Raw genomic sequence first — 23,882 nt, forward strand, 5'->3', positions numbered from 1 at the left:
CATACAGACCGTGACAGATACACCTACTGTATACATAATGCTTATTGGGTATTGCACACTGTAAGGAAAACGTCTCATAAAAATCCCAGATGTCTTTTTTGTCCTCTCCTCTTTCTCTTTTTCTCCACATGTGTTTGCTCACAGTGTCACCGTGCTATGTAAATAACTGCACTGGAGTGTGTGATGGATGAATGAGTAGATGGATAGATATCCCTGTCATTTTTGTTGATAGTTCTAGGGACAATTCCCTTGAACAATGAAAAGTAGAAGTTTAGATGGTCCAATGAACAAAAATTGTGTGCCAAATTTAAAAGAAAAATGAAGACAATAGAAAACATATAACATTCCTGCAGCCTAATTTGTTAGGCTCCATGAGACAACTCATGATATAATGGAGGATACTGGATTGGGAGTTAGAACACCTGAGTTCTTGTCCTGGATGGCTACCAGCTGCTGGTGTGACCTTGGGCAAGTTGTTTAACTTTTCTGAATTTCAAAACGTGGGGTGGGTTTGTATTAGGCTTCAAATCCACTTCTGGTTTTCATATTCTTTGTTTTGGTTTGTTGGTTCTATCAGGAAGTCATTCAGCAAGACTTAATCGATTTTTTAAGTAGTGTCCTTTATGATGTGGAGAATATAAAAAGATAGAGGGCATTGTCCTTACTCCACTTGCAACTGAATTCATTAGATAAAATATAAACCAAGAATCACAAAGTATATAAGCAAAGGCTTATGTATGAGTCCAGATAGTATAATAAGGAAGCATTGAGATACCAGAGAGTAATGAACACAATAGAAATCTTTGTGGAAAAGATTTCAATGACAATAATTTAGATGTGCCAAGTTCATGACTTCCTTTAGTCTAAACTATAGAGAGAGCCCATGAAAAGGTTAGGGAACTATATATCATATGCCTTGCCTCTGCTCTTGATGCCCAACCTCTCCCTGGAGTCTCACTTCTTCACAAAGTTATTCTCTTTCTTCCTTCCCATATCATGTACCTTGCTCACCAAAACACCTGCCCTGATAACAGTCATTTATACTTTACCATAGAGGTTAGAAATAATACCTCTAACCTTATTTTTTAAGACTTAACTTTTTAGAAAAGTTTTAGATTTATGACAAAATTTAGAGGAAGGTGTAGAGATCCCCCAAAACACCCTGCCCCCACATAAACATAGTCTCCTCCATTAGCAATATTACTAACCAGAATGGTACATGGTTTACCAGGGAAGTCACTCAGAGTCTGTAGTTTTCTTCAGGGTTCACTCTCGGTGTTGTGCATTCTATGGGTTGGGCAAATGTATAATGACATATATTCATCATTACAATATCATACAGAGTATTTTCACTGCCTGAAAAATCTTCTATACTCTATCTATTCATCTCTCCCCCACCCCATCATGGGAAACCACTGATCTTTTTATTGGCGTCATTGTTTTGTCTTTTCCAGAATGTCATGTAGTTGGAACAATGCAGTATGTAGCTTTTTCAGACTGACTTCTTTCAGTCAGTAATATTCATTACTGTTTCCTCTATGTCTTTTCATGTCTTAATAGCTAATTTTAGTGCTGAAAAATATTCTGTTTTCTGGATGCCCACAGTTTATTTATCCATTCGCTTAATGTCTAGCCTTATTTTAAAGTGTGAAAATTTAGACATATGCAAAGATTAGGGGTATGATTTGGAGCAATGAATCACAGAAACTTTAGAAAGTGGTGGAGTAAACAAGTTATTCTTTTTATTATTATAATCACTATTATTAAAAAAATAACTTTCTTGATTACAAAATTATGTAGAATTAAAACTGTGTAAAATTAAATCCTGTCTAGACTTCAGTTCTATCCCAGGTTGAACTGCTTATAAGCAGAAGCTCCTAACTTAGAGGCATCTTATGTAAGACCCTCCAGAATAGCCCCAGAAGACATATTTTGGTTCCCTCGTGGTCAGAATCTCATGAAAGCTCTCTCTCAGGACCTTTCAAAATTTTAGGCAGCTACCTGTGGAAGCTGGAGCAGTTAGTTAATAAAGACGTATTGTTCCTGACCATTTGCAGGCCTCCTTTCTCCTCCTGGTTAGGAAGGTAACCTAAATTTTATTTCTTCTTGCATCTTTTTCCTGGTTAGATCAACAAGGAAAAGTGAAAAGCCCTGCAGAGGTTCCACAATGAAATTTCTAGTATGAGTGGGAATCTTTGCCTTTGCTAGAGAATTCTAGAAGCAGAAGAAAGAGGTCAAGTACAAGTTTCTGGCATTAGCAAGGCTTCACGTCTTGGCTCCTATGTTTATTAACAGTCGACCTTAAGGAAATTATTTATATTTTCTACACTTCAATTTATTTATTGGCAATAATAATTAAACCTACCTTATAGATCTGTTATGAGAACTGAAAAAAAAAACTATTTGAATCATTTATCACAGTGCCAGAAATGCTGTAATTTTGCAATAAACATTTGTGGTGGTAGTGGTTATAATCTCTCCTGAGGCTAGAAAATGGTGAATCAAAAACCAGGCTTCTGTGTGTGTGTATAATGAAAGACACTAGGAAATACATGTCTGGTGACTGATCCTTAACCTTCTTTGTTTTCATAAATTCATGGTATAATGACCCCTCTGAGATTGATGGGTGGCTTAAGGGAGGCCACGGAAAGAGAAAGCTGAGAAAGCTGGAAAACCATTGCAAAAGGTCTAAAAATCAATATGTAAAGTAAACAGAGACAAGGTTAGACAAATAAATTACATATTTTTTTTCAGATGTATATCTTTGGGACTAATTAAATGTATAGTATGTATTACATCTTATAGTATTCAATATAATAAAACATGATCAATTAAATATCAATTTATTTGGCTAATTACTGAATTATGCTATGTATGCTGTAAATCAAGAGATAATAACCACATTTACTACCATGTGGAGGAGGCTCAGACACATTTGGGACATGCAAAAGGTGGCCCTCAAGCGAATTTTTTGGAAATGCTTACCAAAGGCGAATGTCCAAGTGAAAGAACCTTCATTGGACTGTTCTCCCTGTCATTAAAAAGGATTCTTCTAGGGACAAAAAATATGATTAGAACTGGGGTAAGCAACAAAGGTATAAAATTTGCTCCATAAAGATTCCGTCTGTTATTAACCCAACATCTTTGCTGTCCAATGTCTGTGTTTGCCAGGGAAGGAGAAAACTAGAGAAAGCTGTTGTTTTCTCTTCGCTTCACAAAAAAAAAAAAAAAAAAAAATTCTTTTTGCTTGCTTTGCTGATGTATTGCATCAGAAAACAAAGGAGAGGATATGACTCATTCATCTTCATTCCTGCATGGCTAGTGCAAAGATCGAACCTTGAAAGTTATGGCTAGGGTAAGAGAAAAAGAACACAATATTGTGATGTGAAAATTTCATGGCAAAATGCTACTGATTGAGATCCTGAGACAGGAGACTAGAGTTGACTTCAATGAAGCAAGTGATTAAAGAGTAAATGGTTTTCCCAAATGTGTGTTGTACTGATCTGAATCAAAAAGTGAGTTTCCTGGTCCAGAAGGTATTCAAGCTGAGAGGTACGGGGACTGGTGGTATAAAGCAAATGCTATTCCAGATGAATCTGGGCTGGAAGACATTTCAGTGAGATGGCTTTACTCTTGAAGATGGAGAAAAGGAATGGGAAGGTGTCCTGAGGAAACACTTATTTTTTCAGTTCACTTTGAACTGACCCTAGCAGGAGATTTTATGATTACCATTTATCACAAAGTGAAGTAGAGAGCTGGGACAAAAACTCATAAAGTTAACCAAAGATATGATCCTGCTCTTAGGAAAAAAAGTGATATTCATTGCTTCTGTTTTGATCTGAATCATTTAGATGAGGTGAGTGTCCCAAATTTACTCAGTGATAGTTTGAGATCCCCCTCTGGAGAATGTAGCTTTTGTAAACCATTTTGTAGGAGAGTGTGGGCACTGAGTACAGTGAGAGATGGGACCAGGAGCCTCACAGCTATCCTCGATGTCATGATGAACCCATCTGCCCTGTTTCTAGTTCTTCCAACTCTCTGAAACCTTGATGTTTCTTACTGACCCTAGAGATCCTAGAAAGGCCCCTACCCACATTATAGTACATTGTCCTTCCATGGGTTTTCACTCCCCCAAACAGTGATTCTCAATAGAGGCAATACAGCAATCTGGGGGCATTTTTGTTGTTAAAAATATTGGTGAGTGCTACTGAAATTTAGTTGTTGGAAACCAAAAGAGACTCATCTATTGCCATGTGTGGAAAATCACATGCAAAAATATATCCTAGATCCCACAGAAATTTTGAATGCCTTGCCAGTCTTTCATGTGTAGAAGCCTAGACCCTACACCTCCTTTATACATATAACAATCAGTTGTTTTTTTTTTAATATTTTATTTATTTATTTGACAGAGAGAGACACAGCGAGAGAAGGAACACAAGCAGGGGGAGTGGGAGAGGGAGAAGCAGGCTTCCCGCAGAGCGGGGAGCCCGATGTGGGACTCGATCCCAGGACCCTGGGATCATGACCTGAGCCGAAGGCAGACGCTTAACGATTGAGCCACCCAGGCGCCCCTATAACAATCAGTTTTAATATACACTGGCTTTTCCATAAATGCAACTTTCCAGCAAATCAAAGACAGATTATTTTTGTTTTGTTCAGAGCTTTATCAAGAGTTTTCTGTCATTTTAGAAAATCATTTCACTGATGACAATACCACTCCTGGTATTTGAATGCCAATGCCAAATGCTGCATTAACATAATCTGTACTTGATTCATTCATAAAGATTCTATGTATAGGTGGAAACATCCAACCACTTTATTATGTTTCCTAGTGTAGTTCTGCCTGTGCATTTAAATATTGTAATAAATATTATCTTATTGTATATTATATTCCTTTTATTAAACTTAAAACTAAAGTTTGGATGTTACATTTTTTTTTTAAAAAGCTCTGTATGCTTATAAGTTATATATTCATGAATTTCATTTAAGGGTACTACACTGGATTTTAGAAAATATTAGTTTGGGTTTTTTTTTAAGATTTTTATTTATTTATTTGACAGAGAGAGACACAGCGAGAGAGGGAACACAAGCAGGGGGAGTGGGAGAGGGAGAAGCAGGCTTCCCGCGGAGCAGGGAGCCTGATGCGGGGCTCAATCCCAGGACCCTGGGATCATGACCTGAGCCGAAGGCAGATGCTTAACGACTGAGCCACCCAGGCGATCCTAGAAAATACTAGTTTTAAACAGGAGGAATTTGGGTTTCTTAGCATTGAAAACACTGCTCTTCTTATTCCAAATACAAGGCTTTCTCAAGTCTTCCAAGCATCTAACTCTTAAGCTAGAATGTGTAGATCTATGATGATGGGCTTTATCCCTAGAACATTAATTTGTGGAAGGCCTATTTATACTAATACCCTGCCTGTGTGATCCTTCTAATTTGATTATATACTCCTTGAGAAATTATGTGGTGTAATCAGGCCAAAGTACATTCCATACCATTCCATCTCAACTAGAAGAATCAATACACTCAATCCCAGGACTCCTGGATCATGACCTGAGCCAAAGACAGACACTTAACTGACTGAGCTACCCAGGCACCCACTTTTTAACTTTCAATCAAGGTTCAATTCCTTTCTTTGGGATGATTTTGGGACATCATTTATCTGCCTTGCATATTATTTATCTCTTCTAATTATTCCCATTAATGCCATGAAAACTTATTCAATCTCTATCTCTGTTAATTAATGCATTTATTCAATATATCAACTTAACCATCAGTAGATATTTATTGAGTGTCTAGTAGGCACAAAACATTCTGTCAGATGCTATAAGACTCTGAGATATACAACACTTCATTTCTTTTTTTTTTGTTTCCAGAGTTCTTTTTTTTATGTTATGTCAATCACCATACATTACATCATTAGTTTTTGATGTAGTGTTCCATGATTCATTGTTTGCATATAACACCCAGTGCTCCACTCAGTACGTGCCCTCTTTAATACCCATCACCAGGCTAACCCATCCCCCATCCCCCTCCCCTCTAGAACCTTCAGTTTGTTTCTCAGAGTCCATAGTCTCTCATGGTTCGTCTCCCGCTCCAATTCCCCCCTTCATTTTTCCCTTCCTGCCATCTTCTTTTTTTTTTTTTTTTTTTTTTACATATAATGTATTATTTGTTTAAGAGGTACAGGTCTGTGATTCAATAGTCTTACACAATTCACAGCACTCACCATAGCACATACCCTTCCCAATGTCTATCACCCAGCCACCCCATCCCTCCCACCCCCCACCATTCTAGCAACCCTCAGGTTGTTTCCTGAGATTAAGAATTCTTCCTATCAGTGAGGTCATATGATACATGTCTTTCTCTGATTGACCTATTTTGCTCAGCGTAATACCCTCCAGTTCCATCCACGTCATTGCAAATGGCAAGATTTCATTCCCTTTGATGGCTTCATAATATTCCATTGTATATATATACCACTCTTCTTTATCCATTCATCTGTCAATGGACATCTTGGCTCTTTCCACAGTTTGGCTATTGTGGACATTGCTGCTATAAACATCAGGGTGCACATACACCTTCGGATCCTTACCTTTGTATCTTTGGGTAAATACCCAGTAGTGCAATTGCTGGATCGTATGGTAGCTCTATTTTCAACTTTTTGAGGAACCTCCATACTTTCTTCCAGAGTGGCTGCACCAGCTTGCATTCCCACCAACGTTGTAGGAAGGTTCCCCTTTCTCCGCATCCCTGCCAACATCTGTCATTTCCTGACTTGTTAATTTTAGCCATTCTGACTGGTGTGAGGTGGTATCTCATTGAGGTTTTGATTTGGATTTCCCTGATGCCGAGCAATATTGAGCACTTTTTCATGTGTCTGTTGGCCATTTGGATGTCTTCTTTGGAATAATGTCTGTTCATGTCTTCTGCCCATTTCTTGATTGGATCATTTGTTCTTTGGGTATTGAGTTTGATAAGTTCTTTATAGATTTTGGATACTAGCCCTTTATCTGATATGTCATTTGCAAATGTCTTCTCCCATTCTGTCGGCCAACACTTCATTTCTTAAAGATCTTATATTTCATTTGGATACACCAGAACACATATAAGCAGTAAATCAATTTCATCAAGCACTTTCGCAGACCTTCTCTCTGTAGATCCTCCTACTTGTGAGGTCGGTATTATTATTATTATCATCTTCACTTTAAAGGTTAGTATAATAAAGCTCAAGAGAGGTTGAGTGACAGTCTTGAGGACGATGGACCAACGCTCAATCCCTTGCCTGTTTAAGTTAATTCTACTGCTAATGTTGCTTCCTAGAAAATAAAGAACAACAACAAAAAATCATATCAACAGGCTGGCTATAATTCAGCTCCAACAGAGGGACTATCAGTAAGTACTTCAGGAGCTCAGAGAGACACCACTACAGGTTTGAAGAGTCAGGGAGAAACTCCCAAACACAAAGGAAATCAAAGAAAGCATCAATTTCAAATATACAGGGCAGAATAACATACAGAAAGAGGGAGGAGAGTGTAATATAACATATTGGGGCAGGAATACATAAGACTTACTTGAGGAAGAAAGAATGCCCAATGCCAACTGAGCCCTTACTCTGCCCAGGTAGCGTTCTGGAAGTTCTCCCCAAATTACCGCCTTTCCACAGATAAGTGACCTAAGGAACAATAACTTACTTCATGTCTCACAGCAGAGGAAAGGTTTGAATTCAGGAAGGATAGCTTTTCAACTACAACCATGCCACACTACTTCTCCAAAAGTTGGTGAGGTGAAATGTACACACTGTGAAAACCAATCTAAACTACCAGAATCAAGCTTGCAGATTCTTACTTTTGCAGTCTGAATTTATTTGTGACTTTTAGTTATCTGTGCTTGCACTGTTTTAGATATAGGGGAGCGATTGGTTGACTTTTTAAATCATTTGCCCAGCACATTCACATGTAATAGTGCATTTATTTCTTACTAGAATCCTGTAAGAGAGACAAATCAGATAATATTTCTATTTTAATGGAAAGAGAGTAAAATGACAAATCTACAGGTCATGCAGTACCAACTTTGTTCTCTGTTTTTTTACTGTCTCTCACACATTGCAAATTGGCTTTATCAGTCTGCTGGGAGATGTCACCATCTCTGCTGCCTCTCACTCTGTCTTCTAGCTCCATGTCTGGCTCCTAGATCTGGTCCTTCCAACATGCTGCATATGCAAAAGAAGACAGGGATGCATTCACTTAAATTGCAACTCTGAGCAAGGCAGAATGGGATAAGACTGGGAAAAAAGGAAACTTTTATTTCTAGGGGGCCCATATGCCCGTGGCTGTTGGACCTGAGTGATTCAGTGGCCCCAAAATTCTCACTGTAAGAGGAAAGCCACTGCATCCTATGACAGCCATGCCACTGGGCAGGGCACAGACCATCCTGGATTCTGTAGGCAGGGGAGAAAAAAAACTGTTACACCTAAGCTTTTGACTTATCGACTCAATTAGCTATATGCCCTACAGAATTTCATATTTCAATTAAAAACAGAGAAAGGGGCAGGGGGAGTATAAAACCTTAGGAGATTTCAAGCAATATAGACTTACCCTATTAGCAGGTCTAATTTTCAGGAACTTTATCACCTCCACCATCTGTCAGGGGCATTTTTCTGTCCTTTCTTCTCTAGGAACAATTATAGGAAAGCAGTCGGCAGAGTGGCCAGCCTCGGCTGAATTTGCACCTGGAGGCTGAGGCTCCCTGTTCCAGGCAAGCCCCAAGCACTCAGAACTGGGCAAAGGTTTCCATCTTTACACTCATTATGGCACAAGCCTTTTAAAACAGAAATGTCCACCAAGCCCCAAGTATGCACATCCCATAATGAAGATAAATGTCCCCTTGAAGCAAGTTCAAACTGTGGAATTCATTTTGCTATGGAACTTTATTGCCTTCTAATTAGAGTGACATTTGGTCATTCTCATTATATCTGGAATCAAACCAGAGACTTGGAGGTAAGAGCCCCACTCTGCACTTCCCCCCTTATAGAACTGATTCAATGAGTAGGGGTGAATAGTGTTCTTTTTGACAGTTCTCATCCTCACAGTCTGATTATTACTGGCATTGTTACTAGTAGGGGATGCCAGACTCCAAAGTGCTTTCTGCGTTATGATCTGTCTTTTAAAATGTGGTGAGTCTTTACTTAGCGGTCTCCCTTTTTCCCGAGCAAACTTAGGTATGGAAGCCAGGGTAGACTCTTTCCTCACCCTCCTCCCTGAAGGATGCAGTTATGAGAGTGCAGAAATGGTGGACATGCCAATGGTTGGCACACTTTTGGTTTTTGTTATGTTTTTGTTTTTGATTTTGGTTTTGATTTTGTTTTGTTTTTGAGAATTGACTGGCAGGAGAGGAGAAACACAAAGAATTTAATTTGGTGACCTGTCTTCTAGAGAACACAAATCACAGCATTTAAGTTATGTGCAAATCAATATTTAGGGCCTTCGCTTGCATGAAGAATGCCTGTATTCTGTGGAATTCGAGTGCCGTGGGGTCCAAGCAGTAGATCTTCAGAAAGCCTTGGGGAAACTAAGAGAAGCAAAAGGAAATGAACGATCAGAAGTTTGGTGGTGGGTGGGGCAGCACACATTATATTTCCTGTGGCAGGCAGATTGGCACCTGAGCTCCCAGGTTCCTCCCCTCATGACCTTCAGGTGTCAGGCGTCACCTCTAGACTCGCCCTGCATTTAACAGGATTATTTTGTCAGCAGGCGCCTCAACACTCTTATTCTGGGGTGATTTCGTCTTTGCCTACCCTTGAATAGGTGTTCTCCTTCCCTTCCTGAACTTTCCTTTCTCTCCAGAAGATATCCAAGGTCAGTCATTGCACAATGTATAAGGTGATGGGATACCTACCCAATTCACAAATTTCCAGGTCATTAAGCAACATCCTTGTTCATTAGTGCCCTTGGCATATTAATCATAATTACTTTAAATTCTTGGTTTGATAATTCCAACATTCCTGCCATATCTTAGTCTGGTTCTGGTGTTTTCTCTGTCCCTTCAAACTGCTTTTTGCCTTTTAGTATGCCTTGTACCTCTTTGTCAAAAGCTAGACATGATTTTGGGATCAAAAGAACTGTGGTAAAGAGGCCTTTAGTGAGGTGGTGGTGAGGTGTGGAGGAGGGGAAGCAGTCAAAGCCCCAAGATCAGGTCTCCATTGTTCAGTGAGCCTGTGCCCCTGGGCTGTGAACTTCACAAGTGCTTCTCAGTTGTGTTCTGTTTTGTTTTCACTCCGTTAGGTGGATAAAGGATAAAGTTGGATACTTCCCTGGTTGGCTAGGCTCTGATAAAACCCTTGTAGGTTAGGGTCATAAAGGCCTTCTCTTGAGGGCAGGCCTTGTTAAGAAGAACAGCATGCTTTGGCAAATTTCAAAATGGTTACTTTACCCCTGCTCCTGCAGGAAGAATAAAAGGCTTTTTCTTCTATGAAAACTTGTTAGATCCCCTGGAGGTAAACAAAAGCCCTCCTGGAGGCCTCACAAAAGCTTGCCCCTACCCAAAACTGCCCCTTTCCCCAAAGTTTTTAACTCATAAACTTGTCTGCACAGAGCCTCTAGCAATTCATCAATTAGTTTAGGTTTTCTTACCTTGGTACAAGTTCCCATGGAGCTCATGGGTTTCTACCCGGGTAAGTTGTGATTCTCTGTATCTGCATGTCTGTTTCTATGATTTTTGAGACAGCCTTTTGCCTTGTTAACTTCAGTGCTGTGATTAGATAGACTGAAGAAGAATTGCTTCTTTTTACTTTGTTTTAGCTTTGTACTTATTGTTGGGAGGGAATGATGACTTCCAAGCTCCTTACTCGCTGAACAGGAAACTAGAAATGCAACATCTTCTTTCAATATTTATGTTGGGTTAGTCCTCCAAATCCTGCAGCATTCCTACATTATTCTGTCTAATACGGTTAAAAATTTCTGCCATTTGTGGGTGGCACTAGACTCCCTCTAACAATGTACTCGTGTTTGTTCTTCTGTTCCAAAAGTCTTTACTCATGACCTGGGAATGATACTAAGTGTCTATATGATTGAGTAAAGCCCAGCATATCTGAAGGTGTTAGAAGAAGAAAGATGCCCAATGCCCAATATGAGGAATTTATATTCTCTAGCTATCTTAACATTACCATCACAGTAATCATTGCTATTATTGGAGCATTTATCCTATTTGGGGTCAGATACAGATTTTTGACTCGAAAGCTCCCTGTGGGTTTATATACTTGAGTCCATCATGGGAAACTTAAATGCCCACTGGGTCCAGGCCGATAATGATTTAAGCTGGCGAGGATAAGTCTTGGGAAATCCTGGCACTCATGCTCTTGTCTAAAGTGGGCAGTGCTACTCAGCTCCAGGCGCTGTTGTTTTGATAGGAAGGCAGGGCGATACTAGTAAGATCATCAGGCTTTGCAACAGAAACTGAAACTGAGAGTTCAGATGTCTATGTTCAATCTCTAAATGAGTTAAACATGTCAACTATTTCCAGTAATTAATCAAAATAATACATGCATGTAAACTAGAGTTCATCGGGAGGCCCCCCATTGTGCATCCTCTGTCTTAAGGCGTGATGGCAAAGGTGGAGGTCCTTTCCCCACTGACACTTACCTGTGCCATCAAAGGAAATGCCCTTTCCAGACTAATATATTTCTGGATATTGAAAATAGTTAGGTCAGTCACCCTCTACTCTTAAGCACAGTACTTAAGAAGGGGTCATGTTTATCTGATCACAAACTCACACTGACAAAGAACCAGGTAGGTCACCAGATTGTTGGGCACTAACCAGGTACTCATTCTGTGTAGATCTGCAAGTGTTCATTGAAAATGTCCTATGGTGTGCCACATATAGCAGATTTAAGATTAGAAACAAAACATGGTCCTTTATTAAATACTTTACACATATCCATACAGTGGAATATTATATAGCTGTAACAAAGAATGAGAAAGGCTTTTGAAATATCCTGATAGGGAACAATCTTCAAGACATAATGGCAAATGGGAAAAAAGTGAAGGACAGTAAATATGCTAGATTTGGATTAAGAGGGAGGAAATATATATTTATGTTTTTTGTAGATTTAAAAAATCTCTTAACACATAGCAGTTGACCTGGGCAGGAGAATTGAGAGGATGAGGGACATGCAGAGGAAGACTTTTTATATTTTGTACAAATTTAACCCCAAAGTTAGGTTTGTTATATTGTCGAATATGCTAATCAAATGGCAAAGACAAGATCTCCTTTAAAAAAAAATCGATTAGGGGATTCTTATGGTCACTCGCTGAGTTAGGTAACACGGAGGCAGACACAGAAAGACATTCTGGAAGCACTTTCCCCTCCACCCCAACAAACTCATACATTTTTACAAGTCAATAAATAAATAGAAAATTAACAGTATGCAAATGTGTTTCAGAAGAAAAGCTCTCCATGGCCGAGGCAGCTTTCGTTTGCAAGAAGCCAGCATTGTAAACTGTGAAGCACATCCCATATTGAATTTTCTTGGTCCCCAAAACGTATTCTGGCTGCCCTGCTGGTGAGAGACCAGGGGAGCCACAGCAGAAATCTCTTAGTTATTCATAAATTCTTCCTCTTATAAAAAGTTGTTGCTGTTGTTTTAAACACAAGAGGGGAGATGAACTCCAGAGCTCAGAAACCATTTTCATGCAAAACCAGGCGGCTCAGGATACAAATAAAGACCTAGCTGGGAACCCTGAACAGAGCAACATAAATACTCACATCTGGTATAAATAAACAACAAGATACATTGTTTTACGATTAATGCCCAGCTCATGAATAAGTACACACAATGGAGATAGAAATATTTAATTTTGTGTTGTAGAACATAATTAGAAATTATTAAACAAAGTCAGAACATAGTAGAGACTTCTCAAAATGCACAGGCTCAGGGTACAGTCTGGGCGTGTTTGGAACAAGTTTTCTCCAACATCAGATTTCTTGCTTGCTTGCTTGCTTGCTTGCTTGTTTTTCTTTTCTTTCTTTCTTTCTTTCTTTCTTTTTTTTTTTAAGAAAAACAATCAAGAAAAGCTACAACCACAGTGTTTCATTAAATAGTTCATGAGAGTCTCTCACTCACTCTCTCTTTTTTCCCATTTCCTTCTGGGAGTTTAATGCACTGTGATAAGATAAATATCTGCCTTTTAATGATGATCACACCGTATTAAAATGTCTCACCCTGTTACCGATAATGCATGAGATTATGAAAGATGAAAAAAAAGTAAAAGTTCCATTTTCTCCTTCCTGCTGATGCTGTTTGTTTACCTTTTGCATTTCTCTAGCTTACACAGTGAAACAACAGCAGCTAATTTCACCGGATTTCTGTTCACTCCACTTTGATTTCTCAGACAGATGAGATCCCTACTAGTTTTATTTATGATTTTTTTCTTAGATCAACAATCGTAATTTTGTTTCATTAAACTTGACATGTCACTATAGCTTGTTTTAATCAGCTAGGATAGAATCGCGTAGAACTAGGTTAGATCGCTGGGCGACTAACAGCGACTGCCTAACCTTGAGGTGTGGGGAGGGACAGCAACAGGTGACCCTCCCCCCATACTTTCCAGTCACGTGCAGTTGTGTGTGGTCACCAAGCCACATGGACAGCTTTGTTTAAAGAATCAATGGACTGATTTTTCTTTTGATTCTAATTTTTAAGGACTGCTCTGAATCAGAAGAGGGTGGCAACTTCATACAGGCTTTATTTTTACATTTTAGGAGTAAGCAGGTCAAGAAGAAGAAAGGCCAAAGAATAAGCAAGTAGACAGGTACAAAGAGTTCTGCGGCGAGATAAAATAGGCCCCAAACGGCGTTGATTCTCACCTTTGCTTTGCCAGATTACAGAAAGCAAAGACAGGGCTTTTGTCCTCAGAGAGAGTTGTCCCCTGCTCTCACTTTGTGTCTGAATAACCTTTCTAGCTGATTTATCTCCTTCTTAGAGACCAAAATGATAAGGATGCTGAATCTCTTCTTTCTGGCCTTTTTTTTTTTTTTCCTACTTCCCTGCAAGCAACTTAACTCTTATTTGTTTTGAAAATTAGCCATTTAACAGGGCATTGCCTTTACTGGCTATTTGTCCTGCTGACCTATAGGGGAAGCTAGAATTGGTGCTGCAAATGGGCTCCTCTAACAGGTCTGTTATTGCATTATTCCTTTATGGGGGCTTCCACGTAATTACACCAAATGTTGTTATAAATCCCCCCGGAAGCCACCTCTCGGCTGAAGTCTAGAGGACACTTTCAGTGTCTATATCCCTCATCTGCCATTAGCACAACTCCATGTTCTTCCCAGTATATTAGGGGACACACCGAACAGGGACACGGACTACACGATCCAAATGGAGAGTGAATGCTTTGACAAGAAGCCAACCAGCACTTCGCGCAAAACCAACTACCATCGAGACGCTTCCTTCGCAACAAAGGTTGAATCAAAACCCTATTCCCCTAGCATATGAATTAGAAGAACAATTGTCTGATTATGATTAAAAAAAGAGCATTACATTTTTTGTTCAGCCATAATTGGTATTTATGACAATTTATGTAAACAGTAATGAAGCCTATGTGATTTTTGCGGGGAAATTGCATTATGACACCAATGATCGTTACTGTTAATTTTCCTGAAGATGATGGCAATCAGCAGGCATAGTTTCATTGTAAATAGGTTAATTTAAAATTCAAACACTGCTGGTATTTCAAAATGAGTTCACATTTGATTTCTGAGAGCTTTGGCCCAGTCTTTTTCTGTGTCAAGATAAAAATGCATGGGTGATGTATGTCAGTACATAAAACTTTGATCTTCAGGATTTTGTGGATATAAACATGTATGTGATATATATACGAATGTGTGTCTTACATACTACACATCCTTTTAATTTTTGTTCTGTTCTGGGGTTGTAGAAATGTGTTTCAAAAGCTTACTATTATCACAAACTGTTTTTTTGCTAGCTTTGTAGTACAAGTGAGGAGTGACATACCAGCATTTTCTATTGTGTATTTGAAGATTACCTAATCAAATTTTTAACAGGATATAAAAATATAAATATATTTCTCTTTATTGACCTTGGATTTTGGCTAGTTACTGAGTTAAACTGATGTTCTGCCAGTACATATTTTCAGATCACATCAACCAGTTAATAATTTCTTTTCCCTTTTAAGATATATGCTTCCTAGGATTTAGATCAATTCCTGCCAACTTGTCCAAGCAAGGTGAAAGTGTCCAATTTTCACTTTTGGACACTTTTTAAAAAATAGTAGCTACCTTAATATTCTTGTGTGTGTGTGTGTGTGTGTATATATATGTATATATATATAAAATATGTACATCGATAAATATCACAAAAAGACATTTAGAATTATAAAGAAAAAAGAAGAAGAAACATTCTAAACACTGGGCTGTGTCTCCTTGTTTTAAACAATATTTAAGTAATCACATATTTTCACATCTTTTGTAACTGTAATAATATAAAAACTGTACTAATGTAAGTTGGTCATTTTTCTTTTTTTTTTTTTTAAAGATTTTATTTATTTATTTGACAGAGAGAGAGAGACAGCTAGAGAGGAACATAAGCAGGGAGAGTGGGAGAGGGAGAAGCAGGCTTCCCACCAAGCAGGGAGCCCAATGCGGGGCTCGATCCCAGGACCCTGGAATCATGACCTGAGCCGAACGCAGGCGCTTAATGACTGAGCCACCCAGGCGCCCCAAGTTGGTCATTTTTCTTAAAAAAATAAAATATTGTAGTCAATGACTGTGATTTGTTGCAACAGATTTTTTTGATAATAAAAATGAACCATGCTTGTAAATAGCTTCTCTTTCTCTCTGTCTCTGTCTCTCTGTCTCTGTCTCTTTCTCTTTAAGAGCAGTTTCTGGGTGGTCAATCAATTGCTCATAGTTTGTTATTCTAATGAGAGAAAATGCAAGCATGAATATTCAAAGTGTATTAACAATTTTGATTATATTAATTCTACCAGTTTGATCTTGAAAATCTCATCCTTTGTAGAGAAGTTATACAACTGTGCCCATCTTTATGTGTAGCCCTTTTATTTAAAATGTCATTTGAAAAATAACATCCTCAGTTTTACCCTGGACCACTCATTTAAAGGAAGAAGAATTGGAAAACATGTTTTAGGTATGCAAACACCTGGAAAGGTGGAACAAATGCTTTCAAACTCAGCTATTTGTAGCCCTGAATTCATATTACTTTTATTGCATATAATAAAAAATCAATAATTTTATATGAACTAAAAGTGCATTTAGATGAAGAGAAAATATATGCATAGCTATATATTAAGTATATGTACTTTATAATCTCAGCCATGTACTCATGCTTCCCTGGGGAGAGGGAAATAGAAGACGTTGAAGAGAACCCTTCAGGTGTTTTCTGTGTTTCTGTCTCAGTATTCATTCATTTGTAACTTGTTTCTCCACTCAGATAGCTATTGTTAGCAGATTAGTAGAAACCACTCTCATGTTTTAAGGAGGAAATTCTGGAAGAAACCTTAAAACTAAGAAAATTATGTACATTTATTAAGTGTTCTGCAAATTAGATGAGGGCCATTATTTGAATTATTCCTTTAGCAGGTATCCCTTCTGTAGGCGTTTGTATTGAGAATCACTGAGCTAAAATATAATCAAAATGACCATTTTTAATTTGGTTGACCATTCTCTGCTGATGAAGCCAATTCCTGTTTGGTTCCTGGGTGATCCTATTTATTGTCCTTCCATTCCCCTGTGGACAGAATAATTCCTAGATTCAGACTCCTCTTTAGTCGGAAGGAATGAATTACTTAACACAAACCCTTCTCCATATTTTTAAAACAGAATCAATACAAGAAAACAAAACCAACTAAAACATCTCTCCTATTACTGAGAGTTCAGTCGCATTGATTCTTCATTTTTCATTTGAACAGGGAAGATCTCTAGTTACCCCTTTACAGAACTGTTCTGCAATCAAGTCTCAGGATTTTTTAACTTTCAAAACTTTTGTAATTCCAATCCCACAGGGGTCAGCTGTTAAAAAAACCTAGTTATGCAGCATCAAAATGAGTGATTTAGCTCATGTAGTCAAACAAATGGTGGGTTGTACTAGAAGGAAAAAGATTCAGCCAAATTGATTTGCCTGTTAAATGCAAACTAATTTGTGATGAGGATATTCATCTTAAGTCAGTCACAAAAACAGAAAAAGAAAAGAAAATATGAAAGGAAAAAATTGCCTCAAGCAAAATGTTAATGCCAAATGAACCTTAGAACATGATCACTGCGCTAGCTGACAGGACTTCTTCGGATATCCCCGTTACTGAGCACTTGGTTTGGTTATGGGAGAGCATAATGAGTTCTGAATCTTGGGTTTAATGCACATACAGGTTACTATAATTCGTTGTATAGACTACATCTCTAGTTTCAGCCAAAATACATTTCTAAGCTTAAACACAAATTGTGCCTGTAATACTGACCTTTAACCAATTCCAAAATCTCATAGAAAAGTATGGGTCAATAAGAAAAGAAAGTATGGTATTAGTCTACAGTCATCCCTTCAATTAAAAAGCAAGAACAAGACAAAAAAAACTCACCACTTATTCTCTATGTAATACAGAGAGATATCTTTTCTATGTGAATATGCTTGTGCAAGATATCACCTCCTGTGCTCTTTCCCTCTTTGTGGGTATCTAACAAGCACACTACAGCTGTGTGAACAGATTTGAGAACTGCATCATCCTACATTCATAAGGTTCTTACCTTATAGGATGGGCATTGTGGCACAATTGGGAGAAACAAAGAAGTATCCATATTTTCTTTCTTAGTTTCTTATTTATGTATCTCATAATGATTTGCCCCTTATCAGATTTCAAAAATGTTTCCTGAATATGGTTGTTGAATTACACAAGTGTTAAACATTTTGGCTCCTGATAAACCTTTTAAAATACTACATTTTGGTGGAAAGAAGAAAGCATGCCACTAGTTACCATGTCCTCACCTTCTTGAAAGGGAGTACATAAATGCATTGGATATAGCATGCAGTCAGGGTTACTGACCTCTTCCACGGATCATCATGTCCACACAGTAGAGCTGATGAGCTGGCTATTCACCCTCCTAATTATGTTGGGGTGGGAGCTTACTAGGAATTATGCAAACTTTATGCTGTCTGTCCTGATGGGGAAAAATGGCTGACAAACTGATTTACCTCTGGAGTTTTTGATCTAAGGATAGGCAGAGAGAAAGTCTAATTCCATTTGTTACTATCTGTCTTTCATCACTCATGGCTGATGAGAAAGAAAGAAAATTGCACTCAAAGAGATTCTTTTATTTCCAAGAGGAAAAGGAATTTGACCACAAAGATGACAGTTACAATTCTTTACCTTAAAGGGGCAACCTTTGGAGGATGACTATCATTCTAAAAATGCAGGCATTGCTTTTTTCTTTTGTACTCTATTAAGAATTGTGCATGAAACCACTCAGAGTAAATGGGGACTAAGGGTCAACAGAACAGTTAGAAAGGTGACAAATAGCAATTCATTTCACTGTTTGTTTTCTGGATGATGGCTGCCTCTTTCTCCTCATGTTCCCATGTTTCTGGGGTGCTACACAATGAGTTCTATGTCCTTTTAAATAGGGGCAGAACTGCCACAGTGTAAACTAATAAATAGTACAATTGAAGTTTTCTTGGTCATGAAATACAATGGATTCCTCTCAGGTACTTTATTCTTTCTCTCAATTATCTTTTCTAAAGCAAAAAAAGTTATTTTGTAACTTTATCCTGACATCTGTGGATTTTTTTTAAACTAGTACTGCTTCTTTATACCTTTTGTAAAGTACAAATTTGTATCATGCTTGCCTAATTAGATCCAAAACCTCCAGCCTTAAGAAAATTTCTGAAGTTACTCTTTATTTGATAATCAGACTATTTCTGATGCATTACTTTCATATTCTGCTTTTATTTTTAAAAATGACAGTTGAGTGACAAAGAAATGAAGAATTTTCAACCTGAACACGTTCTAGAGACTTCTGTAGAATCAACCGAATCAAGATGCCAAATGTACCTCAAAGATGAAAAAATATTCCACCTGATCAATATACTAATTTCACTTGTCTTTATAATTAATAACTACCAGTCTATTCAAACAGACACTTAGTGATCCATACTGATCTCTAAGATTTCCTGAAAACCACTAGGAAAAAACAACAGTGTGCCAATGTGCATTAATCGCACTCATATTGACATTTTCTAAGTGTTAGAATTTCTAAGATAGCAGCAAGCCAAATATAATAATGCCAAATCCAAGAAAAGTGTTAGTAGGATAATGATTTATTCAAAGAATATTTCCTCTAAAAATGCTAATCATCTTTTTTCTTTATCAAATTCTTATATATATATTTTAGCTCCCTCTCCCAAATAACCCTATTATAACACTTGCTGATTTTAGAACCAAACACCTAGAGAGAAAAAAAATAATCTTTGTACCATTGGGTTAGGCAAAGACTTCTTAAGTGTGACACCAAAGCATGATACATAAAAAAAAAATACTGATAAATTGGAATTTATCAAGATTAATAACTTCTGTTCTTTGAAACCACTGTTAGAATGAAAAGACAAGTCCCAGACTGGGAGAAAATATTTGCAAAGCATATATCTGGAAAAAAAAAATGACTTGTTTTTAGAATATATAAAGGTATCTCAAAGCTCAATAACAAGAAAACAAAAAATACAACAAATAAATGCCAAAAAATTGGAATAAATCCTGCTCCCCCAAATATCTGTGCTCAACATCATTATTATTAAGGAATTACAATTTTAACAACACATTTACTAGGACCATACCAAATATTGAAGAGAATATCAAGGAACCAACATTCTCATGTACTTCTGGTGGAAATATAAAATGGCACAACCATTATAACCACTTCGAAATGTATTTTGACAGTTCCTTATAAGGGTAAATTTGTATCTACCATATGATGCCGCTGTTCCCTTCAAAGGTTTTTACTCAAGAATAAAAAAACAAATTCTCTACAAGTTTTATAGTTTAGTTTTACTTTTAAGTCTATGATTGTTGTTGAGTTAATTTTTAGTATGTGTTACAAAATATGGATTAGTTTATTATTTTGTGTGTCAATACCCAATTGTTCCAACATCATTTGTTGAAAGGACTGTCCATTCTTCACCGAGTTGCTTTCACATATGATCAAAATTTATATAGTATATGTGTGCATCTATTTCTGGACTCTATATTTTATTCAAATGTTCTATTTTCATATCTTGCTACCAATAGTGTACTGCATTCATTACAGTAGTTTTATAATAAGCCTTGAAATCAAGTACTGTTAGCCCTCTAGTCTTTATCAAATTCGCTTTGGCGGTCTGTACCCTTTTAATTTTTATATGTATTTTAGAAACAGTTTTTCAATTTCTACAGAAAAAAAAGGCTGCTGAGATTTTGATTGTGATTGTGTTGAATTTATGGATCAATTTGGGAAGATGGCATCAAAATGATATTATTGAACCTTTCAACCCATGAACAAGATATGTCTCTCTTAATTTAGGATATTTAAAATTCTTCTCAGTAAAATCTTGAAATTTTTAGTGTATACTTTTGCACATCTTTTATCAGATTTATTTCTAATATTTCATATTTTATGCTATTTTAAATGGTATTTTAATTTCAGTTTGTTTCTTCATTGTTAGTGAATGCACAAATGCGATTGAATTTTGTATGTTAAACTTAGTTCCTATAATCTAACTAATTTCACATATTAATTCTAGTTACTTTTTCATCATTTTATTTTTTAATATTTAAAAAAATTTTATTTTATTTTTAGTTAGCTAACATGCAGTATTATATTAGTTTCAGGTCTACAGTATAGTAATTCAACACTTCCATTCATCCACCCTGTGCTCATCATGACAAGTGTCCTCTTTAATCCCCATCACCTATTTAACCCACCCCCCCCCACCTCCCTTCTGGTAATCATCAGGTTGTTCTCTATAGTCTGTTTCTTGGTTTGCCTCTCTCTCTTTTTTTCCCCTTTGTTCATTTGTTTTCCTTCTTACATTCCACATATGAATGAAATCATACGGTGTTTGTCTTTCTCTCACTGACTGACTTTGCTTAGCATTATACTCTAGTTCCATCCATGTCATTGCAAATGGCAAGATTTCACTCTTTTTTATGGCTGAGTAATATTCCATTGTATATGTATACCACATCTTCTTTATCCATTCATCATTTGATGGACACCTGGACTGCTTCCATATCTTGGCTATTGTAAATAATGCTGCTATAAACATCAAGGGTGTATGTATCCCTTTGAATTAGTGTTCTTATATTTTTTGGGGTAAATACCCAGTAGTGCAATTGCTGGATCATTTTTAACTTCTTGAGGAATCTCCATACTGTTTTCCACAGTGGCTGCACCAGTTTGCATTCCCACCAACAGTGCACAAGGGTTCTTTTTTTTTTCCACATCCTCACCAACACCTGTTGTTTCTTGTGTTTTTGATTTTAGCCATCCTGACAGGTGTGAGGTGATACCTCATTGTGGTTTTGATTTGCATTTCCCTGATAATGAATGATGTCGAGCATCTTTTCATGTGTCTGTTGGCCATCTGGATGTCTTCTTTGGAGAAATGTCTGCTCATATCTTCTGCCCATTTTTTAATTGGATTATTTATTTTTTGGGTGTTGAGTTTTGTAAGTTCTTTATATATTTTGGATGCTAACACTTTATTGGATATGTCATTTGCAAATGTCTTCTTCCATTCCATAGATTGCCTTTTAGTTTTGTTGATTGTTTCCTTTGCTGTGCAGAAGCTTTTTATTTTGATGTGGTCTCAATAGTTTATTTTTGCTTTTGTTTCCCTTGCCTCAGGAGACAGATCCAGAAAAAAGTTGCTATGGTCAGTGCCTGTGTTCTCGTCTAAGATTTTTACGGTGTAATATGTTTGTCTGGTTTTGCTACCGGGGTAATACTAACCTAATAGAAAAAGTTGCAAATTATTTCCTTCTCTTTATGTTTTTTGAAGTTTGTACAGAGTTGATATTTTATCTACCTTAAATGATTGGTAGAGTTTGCCTATGAAATCTGGGCTTGGAGTACATTTGTGACATGGTTTTAAAATGCAAATTCAATTTATTTAATTGAAATAGAGTTAGTCAGGTTTAGCTTTCTTTTTGTTTTTTGAGTGAGCTTTAGTACCTTGTGTCTTTCAAGGAATTTGCTCATTTCATCTATAATGTTGAATATAGCGACTTAAAGTTGCTCATCATATCCCGTATCTTTTTAATGCTTAAAATAATTTTGTGTGTGTGTCTATAAGAAACACTAGAATAGTTACCAGAATCCCATCTCTCATCCCTGATATTAGTAATCTGTGTCTTTTCTAAGTCTTTCCTGATTATTATAACTAGAGGTATATCACTTTTATTGATTCTTTCCAAAGAATCAGTCAGCTTTTGTTTTCATTTATTTTCTTTATTGTTTCCTGCTTTCCTTATTATTTCTAGTCTGATTTTTATTATTCCCTTTATTTTTAATTTGTTCTTCTCTTTCTTGTTTCTTAACAGGAAGCTGAGCTCACTAATTTGAGACCATAATTTTGCTCTAATACAGCCATTTAATCCATTTAATGCTCTACATTTTCTGGTGTTTTAAAAGATGCTTTTACTGATTATAGAATTCTAGGTTGACAGTTTTTCTTCCAGGATTTTAAATATGTTTCTCCCTGTTTTCTCATTTGCATTGTTTTGGAAGAGAAATCTCTGTCATCCTTTTCATTTTCCCTCTGCACAAAAAGTGACTTTTTGTTTGGCTGTTTTTGTTGCTGTTGTTGTTGCTTTGTTTTGTTTTTTAAGATTTGTTCTTTGAAAGTGGTTTTGAACAATTTGATCACCATATGTTTTGGTGTAGTTTTCTTCATGTTCCTATTGCTTGGGGGTTCATTGAGCTTCTCATATTTGTGGCTTTATAATTTTCAACAAACTGGGCAAAACACTGGCCATTATTTCTTCAAATATTTCTTTTATTTCTCTCTCTTTTCTCTCTGGTAACTCCAACTACATATATATTAGGGCAACTGAAGATGTCATATATCTCACTCTTTTTCAGTTTTTGATTCTTTTTTTCCTCTGTGTGTTTCTTTTTTTATTATTATTACAGCATACTTAATCACCCTAAGTATATTTATCCCTATTCTTCCTCTTGCTAACTCTTACTCACTTTTCAGATTTCATCTCATGTCCAATTTTCAGAGAAACACCATTTGACCTCCTAATATCTCAATCATTTTCCTTGATTATAATGTCTTATTTCAACTTCTATGTTTATAATATAATACTTACCATAACATTCATATCAGTTAACATTGTAATAGAAAATATCTCATTACAAACAAATCTTCAAAATATAATAGCTCAAATGATAGGAAGGTTTGCTATTCAGACTCTGATTTTGTTTCTTGGGAGGCATTATTTTCACTGGTCTTCATGGTTCTTGTCTATACTCTGGGAAACAAACCTCTGTTCACTAATTTCCATAGCAATGTTAGAAGTAGGTATTTTGCAAAAAGTCTTCCTTGGAGGTGCATAGCTTCACACTTCACAGGTTTGATGGCCGAAGGTTTATTGTTTTTATTTGTTTTGTTTCCTTTTCCTAATAACTCAAAAACTTTTTTTTTAAATCTTCAGACTGGTGTTATAGCTTCTTTATTAATATAATCAATATAATTTGTACACTTCTGATTTTTTTGCTTTTAGAGAGTTTTATGTATTATTATATGCTGGGAAATAATTCTCCAGGAGACCATCACAATTCTGTATATCTTGCAACCAGAGGCATGGACTGCCTTTACTCCT

The sequence above is a fragment of the Mirounga leonina genome, unplaced genomic scaffold, assembly GCF_011800145.1.
Source record: "Mirounga leonina isolate KUSES-001 unplaced genomic scaffold, KU_Mleo_1.0 Mir_93, whole genome shotgun sequence".
Taxonomy (NCBI): domain Eukaryota; kingdom Metazoa; phylum Chordata; class Mammalia; order Carnivora; family Phocidae; genus Mirounga; species Mirounga leonina.